This window comes from Lissotriton vulgaris, chromosome 12, assembly GCF_964263255.1.
Source record: "Lissotriton vulgaris chromosome 12, aLisVul1.2, whole genome shotgun sequence".
NCBI lineage: Eukaryota > Metazoa > Chordata > Amphibia > Caudata > Salamandridae > Lissotriton > Lissotriton vulgaris.
In genome coordinates this window covers 710,643,549-710,654,021 of record NC_141700.1, presented here as the reverse complement: position 1 = coordinate 710,654,021, position 10,473 = coordinate 710,643,549, and positions in this window count along the sequence as shown.

Genomic DNA, 10,473 nt, shown 5'->3' with positions numbered 1-10,473 from the left:
TGGACTCATTGTCCGGGCCTGAGGTGACGACTGGTGTCTTAGGGGGAGACTGCGCCAGGGCTTTCTCTGCTTTCGGGTCATTTTTGTGGAGCATGTCCGCTATGTTGCGGTTGCCTTTGCGTCCCGCGGTGGCCATGTTGTCGGTGCTTTAGAGTAGATGGCGTCAGGCTGCAATCGGCGCCTCCACCGAATTAGGAGCAAGTTCCAGTTTTGCCTTGTTCCCGATGTAGGAGCCTGGGAGTGTGGAGTCTTTTCCGGTCGAAGGTATAGGGTGGCATGGGCCCCTCCGGTTGAGTAGCCCTGTCTTCCCGGTAGGGGTTTTTCTGTGCGTGAGCGGGCCTCAAATGCAGTCCCCAGCCCTCCACGGCCTATCGCTGTGGTGGTCCAGTGGGGTCGGTTGCTGATGCTGTCCCCCGTCTTTTGGGCAACCTGAGTGGTCTGTTACTGGCCCGCCCTCGGTGTCCCGGGTCCAGGGCCCGGCGCAAGCAGGAGGGCACGCTCCTCACCTTCTGGCCACGGGGATGTCCCTTTGTCCGCCAGGCACAGGCACAAAACAGCTTGGCCAGCTCGGGCTTCGGTGCAGATCTCGGCCCTCCTTGCTGCCTCGTCGCCGGTTCGCCTCCTTTTTCCTCGACTCCGCACCGGCCAGCTCGCCAGCCACAGGGGGTCTCCTCCGCTACCCACACACAGAGCCTTGGTCCCCGATGTCCACTCGCCCGCCTGCTCTGGGCGTAAGAATCAGGGCCCGGTCGCTACCCACCGCAGAGGGGGCCTCAAGTGCAGTTCCAGCCCTCTATGGCCTATCGCTGCGATGGTCCCGTGGGGTCGGTTGTTGGTGCTGTCCCCCGTCTTGTGGGCACCGGAGTGTTCTGTTACCGGCCCGCCACCGGTGTCCTGGGTCCAGGGCCTGGTGCAAGCAAGGGGGCACGCTCCTCACCTTCCGGCCACAGGGATATACCCTTCCGCCAGGCACACAGCAGCTTGGCCAGCTCGGGCTTCCCTGCAGACCTCGGCACTCCTTGCTGCCCCGCCGCCTGTTCACCTCCTTTTCCCTCGCCTCCACACCGGCCAGCACGCCGGCCACAGGGGGTCTCCTCCGCTACCCGCACTCAGAGCTTCGGTCCCCGATGTCCGCTCGCCCACCCGCTCTGGGTGTAAGAATCAGGGCCCGGTCGCTGCCCTCCGCGGACCAGGCCCGAAGCCGGGGGCTCAATTATTGTGGCAGCCCGCCCAGCCTCCACCGGTCGTCGCCACGACCCAGCCAGATGGCGTCTCCGCCGACAGAAGCCACAGCCGCTCAGTCGCCGCTCCGGAGGTCTTCACTGGCAGTTCGCACTCTCGGCCTCCGTGTGCGGTCCGAGTCACCTGCCGCACTGGGCCCTGAGGCGTAGAGAACTCCTTGGGCACTGGGTTCACGCCGCCACCATCACGCAGTTTCGCGCCGGTGAAGGCCGGAGCCGGGCCACCTCGTCTCCCGCCGGCGGTGTCTCTCAAATCTGCCAGCCGATAGCGCCGGGATCGATGCTGCACCTTTGGCGCTGGTATTTATGAAGTTTTAAGGGTATTGCCCGCTAGTGAAGGGGCGGTAAGGGGTTTAGGGCCGGGGAGCCTCGGAAAACGTGTCCAGTCAGGCCGCCATCTTAGCCACACCCCCTTTTCCACTGTCTTGAGTGTAATTTGTCTCAAGTCCATTCCTTCCACTCCCCTCAGTATCCATCATTTATAATTCTGGGCCAGGTAGATTTGTTGACATGAATGACTTCTAGTGAAGTTAGTCAACAACTCTGACCTGGGATCCAATCACTCGCATTTCTTGAGGGTGCTGGCCGGCGGCACAGGTTGTCTGGTCCCAGCTGCAGTGGCAGAGAGCACACACAGTTATATAAAATGCTGACCAGTCAGCCTCTACCCTGACGATGGACCTGAGTCTAAGAGAGACATAGAGGGCACAGCCTTCCTGCATGCCTACCAGTGTGACAATGGCACGAGAAGCTAACAGGCAGGCAGAGCTGGCATTACGGTGGGGCAGTATTATGACACAGAACCACAACCAGACCAGAAGTTAAGTCAAAGCGCAGGCTTCTTCTCTGGTAAGCACTCAGGACAGCACTGTGCAGCACAATCTGCAGCTGGGTAACTGGTTAACAGAGTGAGAAACTGCTGGGAAAATGGGGTGTCTTGTCAGAATTGAAGCACTTGAAATAGTAAGTTTGAACATAATAATTCTTGTTATTCACTGCTAATAATCATTGGCACACCAATAGGCCTGACTTGTTTTAGAGAAATATTCACTGCTTCATGATATGTCTGGAAACAGTGAAAACTCACAGATTTACATGCAAATGTTGGTCATTGCTTTGATTTACTCATAAGAAAGTGTCATGCAAAGTGTCACAGTAGAATATCACTCATAGCCGAAAAGAAAAAATAGAAATATCATATAAGAGATCTAAAGACTTGGCAGTTATGAACTGACCATTTCCTGAGAGGTCCTATTGGCATTGGTTTGTCTAAGGCTTTTGTCCAGATTTAACACCCTAAGGCTGTTGGAGGGGTTGAAGGAAAATGAGAATAGTTGTAAACCACCACTTTTCCAGGGGTGGACCCTCAGTCTACTCCAACGGTGAAAACCCTTGACTCATAAGTCCATACAGCAAAAGGGCAGCAGGTTCACAGTTGCTGTGTCCTATTTCTGGCAAGGCGACAATCACTAAAACCCTGCCAGGCAGGCGAGAGAGATAGAAGTACAACAATAAGTCCTATGCCTGAGGAACACTTTACCAGCCCCTCCTGAATCAGCTCTGCTCCAACCCCAGAACGATCCAGAACTACGAGCCCAACTCATCGCACACCTTCCAGGTCAAGGTCCTGGAGAAAGCCATCGCCTCCCAGTCCTGCTTCTGCTCCAACCATAGCACAAGACCACTTTGATAGCCACAAATGACAACATCAGAACCATCCTTGACCATGGTGAGACAACAGTCTTGATACTCCACGACCTCTCAGCGGCCTTTAAACCGTATCCCATCACATCCTCATCACCAGACTCCATCACATTTCACATTAGCATCAAAGCAAATACCCTCAAATGGATCACCTCCTTCCTCTCAGGATGAACACAGGAAATCTGCCTTCCACCATTCACATCGGAACACAAAAGCATCATCTGCAGAGCCCCCCAGGAATAATCCCTCAGCCCCACCCTCTTCAATGTCTACATGACTCCTCTTGTTGACATCGTCTTCACACACTGACTCAAAAGAAATACCTCTGCATGGGTGGAAACATGATGGCCCACGGCACTTAGACCCTCTCCTACTCCCACCAAGCTTACCCCCAACCTCGGCATCATCCTGGACAGCGATCTATCCATGAAGTGTCAGGTCAACACAGTAACCTCCTTCTGCTTCCACACCCTCCATGCTTCTCAAGATTTTCGCCCCGTATTTAGCCGCCATTTTGTGTCTCGTCGCCATTTTGTGTTGCCCTCACTCAGGCACCACGGCGAACAAAGTGTTTTTGCTTTTCTCAGCTGCTACGTGTCCCTTCGGTTAAAGAGTAACTCCCTGCCCTTGTTTTCGAAACCTATGTCAGGGTCTGGCCGAGTTTGTTAATCCATATCTGGGTTGATTGATCCCTGTCTCGACTGACTATTTGCCTTCCCCTATTCTTTCCTTACATTATCTTATCCGACTGGCCTTCACTATTCTCTCCTTGTATTCTCTTGTTACACAACTATCCTTTGAGGCACACAAATACGTCCTGCCACCTGCAAATTGGATTGACGGTACTATTTATTTATTTTTTTATTTATTTATTTTTGGTTTTTGTATAGCGCGTAGTCACCCTTGAGTATCCCAGCGCTGAAACCTCGAACTCCTAACGGGGGGCACAGGAAAAAGTTCGGAGAGAATCAGGGAAAAAGGAGGGTTTTGAGGGACTTTCTGAATCGAAGGAGGTTTGGCTCAGCTCTGAGGTTTGAGGGGAGAGCGTTCCATTTTCTGGCCGTGTTCACCGAGAATCTGCGGCCGCCTATGCGGGTTTTCTTCACCCTGGGGACAACAATAAGGTTTCCTTGTTCGGACCGAAGCGCTCTCGAAGGTCTGTATGGAGTGATCCAGGTGCTCAGAATGGGGGGACCTGTATTGTTCAGGACCTTGTGTGCCAGACAGAGGGCCTTGAAAGCGACTCTTTCCCTTACGGGGAGCCAATGAAGTTTTTTCAAGGCGGGTTTGGCCGAAGTTCTTGCTGGGGTGTTTGTAAGCAGGCGGGCTGCGGCATTTTGAGTTTTTTGTAGTGTTTGCAAGGTGGCTTCCGGCGCCCCGAGGTAAATTGCGTTACTGTAATCCAACCTTGCTAGCACTAAGCCTTGAATTAGTAGAAGGCGGGACTGGAATGGGAGTAGGGGGAGTACTTTCCTACATGATCTCAGGAGCCCATAGCAGATGCCGGCTGTTTTCCTGGCCTGTGTCCGGAAAGTAAGATCTGTCTCTAGCCACACTCCCAGACTCTTGACCTCTGTTTTAGGGGAGGGGGGGTCACCCATACATGCGGGCCAGATGTTCGGAGGGAGACTCGGGGTTTTGTGTCCGAGAAGCAAGATCTCTGTCTTTGACCCGTTCAACTTTAGGTCGGAGTCGCCCATCCATTGATGAACAGTGGACAGGCAGTCTTGCAGGTTGGCAGGCTGTAGCTTGGGGTGGGAGAGGGTCACCACCAATTGAGTGTCGTCAGCGTAGCTGACGATCGTGACTCCAAAAGGGGCGACCAGCTCCTCCAGAGGGGCCATATACACGTTAAAAAGTGTGGGGCTTAATGAGGAGCCCTGGGGCACTCCACATCGGAGGGGGATTGAGGGAGACCGGCTTTCTCCTTCCCAGACTTGGAAGGAGCGTCGGGAGAGAAAGGATGTGAGCCATCTCAGCGCACTGTCTTGTACGCCAGTGCTCTCTAGGCGCTGGACTAGGACCTGATGGCTGACAGTGTCGAATGCTGCGCTGAGGTCCAGGAGGACCACTGCCACTGATCCTCCTGTATCCATGATTTCCCTCGCTTTTTCTACGGCCGCCAGGGGGGCGGTGTCTGTGCCCTGACCTGGTCTAAAACCCGTTTGGGAGTTTCTTTAGGCAGTGGTTTGCTTCCAGGAAGTGGGACAATTTTTTGTTTGCGAGCTTCTCCGCGACCTTACCTATCCAGGGGAGGACCTGTCACTATGCCCGATTCACAGCCCCTCCTATCCTACCCCCCAGACACCCTCCGTCTCTGGAATACAAAGAAAAACCCGCAGTGTGATTTCATCCTGAAGGTTGACACCCCGTTCACAGGATGTCCCCTCTGCAATACCCCTGAAACCACGAAACCTAGCAGCACGCTTCAACTGGGCCTATTGAACTGCAGGTCACTAGTAAAGCACTCACATGAGGTAAACCTCCTCACCCTAACCCTCTCGCTAGATGCCCTATTTCTAAACTTTTTTCAGTGCCACTAGCACTGATTAATTTGTTGGGAGGGGTAACACACGGGGTTTGAGAGAAGGGCATATTTGGGACACCTGATAGCTTGTTTTTCAACTCTTCCCATTGGCTTGTTTTGTATGCATTGGGAGTAAATGTTGTAAATATTTGTACTATAAAAAGATTGTCTGCCACGGATTGAAGTGGCGGTCTCCTTAGAACTTACACCCTGTATGTACTTCTAGGACAACTGTGCTTGGCTGCAGCTAATAAATCTGTCTTTCTACGCCCAACAGAGTGTCTCGTGTCTCTGTTCGACCAGGCAGGTGAACTCAGGTATTTAAGGCGTGCCCTGCGCCGTCAGGCCCATAAGGCCTGGTTCTCCAGAGGATCCCTGTCTGCAGCTTGAAAAATGGGTAAATCATGCCCCTGCCATCAGCTGACTGGACTATGGGAATGCACTTTACACCACCACTCACCTCCTCAAACGACTACAGACCATACAGAACACGGCAGATAGACTCAACCTTGACATCTCCAAACAGACCAGCATCATCCCCACCTCAGAAGCTGCCTCTGGCTGGACAGATGCCAGTTCAAACCCCCACCTATAAAGCCCTCCACAACGCCAGTCTCTCTTATATCAACCCCATCTGACCTTCCACCAACAGACCGGAAAACACCAAGCTACCTTTCATGCCCTCTCACATGTCCCCACATCTGAGAAAGCTGCTCTGAAGGTCATTCCTTCTCCTATCATGCTGAGAAGTCCGGGAATGACCTCCCACTCCACCTCTGAACCTCCTGCTCCATCAACAACTCCAGGAGGGGACTCAAGACCTGGGTGTTTGGCAGAGGCTCACCATACCCAAGTGCCTAGATACCCCCGGGGTGACAAGCCACACTGCACAAATACTGATGAACTTAGCATTTTTGTGGGCTACCCACCAGAAGGTAAATGAGTCCCAGATCTAAACTTTAATTTGGGTTAGGCTTCCTGAGGCAGAAATTCTGATTATAGAATCTATTCATGTGACCAGAACTTGAGTAGATGGCCCTGCCTTAATGGAAACTCAGGTGATGAGCGATGCGAAGTTTGATATATCCTTTGACACAGGTCTTAAAAGATTCTTCTCATCTGAAAAAAAAATCTGAAGTAATCATTTTGTGGGTGATTTTTTCTGTGTTGCTCTGAGCCACTGCTATATTTTATGCATATGCCTATTTTGCATTGATATAAACTAAGGGATTTTTGCCTAAACCTCAAATGTTGATTGAAACAATGAATGCTGATTGACGGATAAACACAACTTTATTCGTTTACCCCGACAATGATTTATGTCTTTTGATTTTTGCTTAGTTATCAAAATATTTTTTCTTTTTTCGCACACAAACAAAAGATCGCCTTCAACTTCATGTATGGCCATATACAGTTTGAAAAACAGATTGTGAATATGTACAATGAAAAAACACAACAGTGAACATGTGAATACATCTACATCAACAATGTGTACGTGATTGTGACATGGACAAATTGATCAAGAGCATTATACACAAATTGATAATCAACAATAGGAAAATCACAATATTCAATAAACCACTTGGGGAATAGGAGACTTTTCAACATCAAACCCCAAGGCCTGAGATAGAATGAATCAATGCAACTCAGGAGAAAATGCCCATTTCTGCACCAGTAAGATTGGCATTAAATGTCTTAAAGGAAGGGTTGCCGACGCGTTTCGAATCTCGTTACATGGTTTACAGGATTCTCATCAGGGCAGTGTGATTCGAGTCCATGAGAACTATTTATGAAAAGGAAAAGGATTGTTTTAGAAACCAGGGTCCTCAAGCCAAAAATGTTAATAGGAATGTAAGCATCTCAAGATGCGGCATACCTCGTATAATTCCTGCCCAAGGATGCACTTGCTTAATGGGGTCGTCTATGCCGTGGGAATGAACTGCAACAGAGTGAAATTTGGGTCAGTGCACCGTTGTAGCGGGAGCCAAAAATTGCTCACCTCAAATGGTGTGCGGGGGAAGGGAATAAGTATTACCTTTGTTCTACGTGGTCTGGCGGCAAGCGTGCCGTTGTTCGGGGAAGATTGTATTCTTTGTTGACCTTGTTACATCTCTGAAAGAAATTTACAAAAATGGGGATTGGTGTGAGTCCGCTAACCCGTGAGGCTGGTGTGTACACGGGGTAAGGGAACTTACTTCTGGACGGGTCTGCCGGCGCAGGAAAATCGTCGCTCCGGTATTTGAATAATTTCTTTCTGTGTGATTCTGAAGGGACAAGGGAGAATAGAATCACTCGGCTGATTGTTTAGTTTTCGGAAAGGAAAAAATTTGCAGTGTTTTGGGTCTGGGGCTTACCGTTCAGCTTTGCGGTTAGCACCACTCGTCAATATCACCCCAGCGCGGCACACTCTGGTTGTGGGTGTTCGCGGCGGTGCCGGTTGAAAATACATATCCCATGTGATTTTCTTGTGACCAATCAGAACCTGTGTGGTCACGAATACATTATGATGTCTTCTGGGATTTGATGTTCAGGTGTGAATACATGGTTCTCAAGCCCTGTTTATTTCGCTTAGACTGTTCAAGCCCTTGTTGACACTGTCGAATTTTAGAATCAAGTATGCCTCTTTGCGCAGTAACATTGTATCAACATCAGACTGATGTTTAGAATCTATCCAAACCAATGTTGTCCATTTGAACTCATTTTCGCTGTGGTTATTATTGACAAAATGTTCAACCATTGGTGCGGACATGATTTTTTTCTTTATTCGTGGACGATGTTGGGTTATTCTTGCATTAATTGGTTGGCTTGTCTTGCCAATGTACACTCTGTTGCACGGACATACCACAGCATAGACCACATTTCTGGTCTTGCAGTTTGTGAATGCTTTGTGTTTCCATTTAACACCATTATGGATGAATATATTGCCTTCAAGTGTTGTAGAACACGATCCGCAATGGCCACATTTGTGGTGCCCACATATAGGTTTCAGTTTCCACTGTGCAATAAGGTCACTTTTTGGTGGCGGGATGTGACTGTCTGCTTTAATGAGTTGTTGCCCTATACTTGTGTTCTTCCGCATGGCGAAAATTGGTTTTGATAGGGGGTACTCAAGCGTTTCCAATAAGTGCCAGTTTTTTAGGATAATGCGTTTAAAGTGATTTGTGTGTTGACTGAAAGTGGTGACACACACCAACTTATCTAATTCACTTTTTCCTTTGACCTGAAGTAGAGTCTCTCTTGGGGTAAATCTGGCCGTGTTCATTGAATGTTTTAATAGCTTTTTCGGGTAACCCCGTTTCGTCATTTCGCTGCAGAATGTTGATGCGTGTGACTCAAAGTCAGACATGGAATTGGTCGAGTTCCGTCTGGCTCCCCTGCCACAGGAGCCAGACGTCGTTGATGTATCTCAGCCATTGGTTGATATGACATGAGAAAGGGTTGCCATTATATATGTATCTTTCCTCGTATTGTGCAATGTATAGCACTCCCAGCTCCGGCGCATAAGGGCAGCCCATGGCTGTCCCTTTGATTTGTATGAAGAACTCATTTTCAAACTTAAAGTATTTGCTCCATAGCGTGATTTCTGGAGCAACTACTTTAAGTTTGAAAATGAGTTCTTCATACAAATCAAAGGGACAGCCATGGGCTGCCCTTATGCCCTTATGCGCCGGCTGAGATACATCGACGACGTCTGGCTCCTGTGGCAGGGGAGCCAGACGGAACTCGACCAATTCCATGTATGGTTAAACTCGCGGCACCCTGATATCAAATTCACGCTGAAATCCAGGCAACACAAAATGACCTTCCTTGACGTCACAGTAGGCACTAGCGAAGCTAAGTTGATAACCACTCTGCACAAGAAAGAAACTGACAGAAATACAATTCTCCATTATACAAGCTCACATCCACAATGCTTAAAAGAAAACTTACCTTATGGCCAACTACTAAGGATAAGACGCAATTGCACAAACATGTCTGACTTTGAGTCACACGCAACAACATTCTGCAGCGAAATGGCGAAATGGGGGTACCCGAAAAAGCTATTAAAACATTCAATGAACAGGGCCAGATTTACCCCAAGAGAGACTCTACTTCAGGTCAAAGGAAAAAGTGAATTAGATAAGTTGGTGTGTGTCACCACTTTCAGTCAACACACAAATCACTTTAAACGCATTATCCTAAAAAACTGGCACTTATTGGAAACGCTTGAGTACCCCCTATCAAAACCAATTTTCGCCATGCGGAAAAACACAAGTATAGGGCAACAACTCATTAAAGCAGACAGTCACATCCTGCCACCAAAAAGTGACCTTATTGCACAGTGGAAACTGAAACCTATATGTGGGCACCACAAATGTGGCCATTGCGTATCGTGCTCTACAACACTTGAAGGCAATATATTCATGCATAATGGTGTTAAATGGAAACACGAAGCATTCACAAACTGCAAGACCATAAATGTGGTCTATGCTGTGGTATGTCCGTGCAACAGAGTGTACATTGGCAAGACAGGCCAACCAATTAATGCAAGAATAACCCAACATCGTTCACGAATAAAGAAAAAAATCATGTCCGCACCAATGGTTGAACATTTTGTCAATAATAACCACAGCGAAAATGAGTTCAAATGGACAACATTGGTTTGGATAGATTCTAAACATCAGTCTGATGTTGATACAATGTTACTGCGCAAAGAGGCATACTTGATTCTAAAATTCAACAGTGTGAACAAGGGCTTGAACAGTCTAAGCGAAATAAACAGGGCTTGAGAACCATATATTCACGCCTGAACATCAAATCCCAGAAGACATCATAATGTATTCGTGACCACACAGGTTCTGATTGGTCACAAGAAAATCACATTTGATATGTATTTTCAACCGGCACCGTCGCGAACACCCACAACCAGAGTGTGCCGCGCTGGAGTGATATTGATGAGTGGTGCTAACCGCAAAGCTGAACGGTAAGCCCCAGACCCAAAACACTGCGAATTTTCTCCTT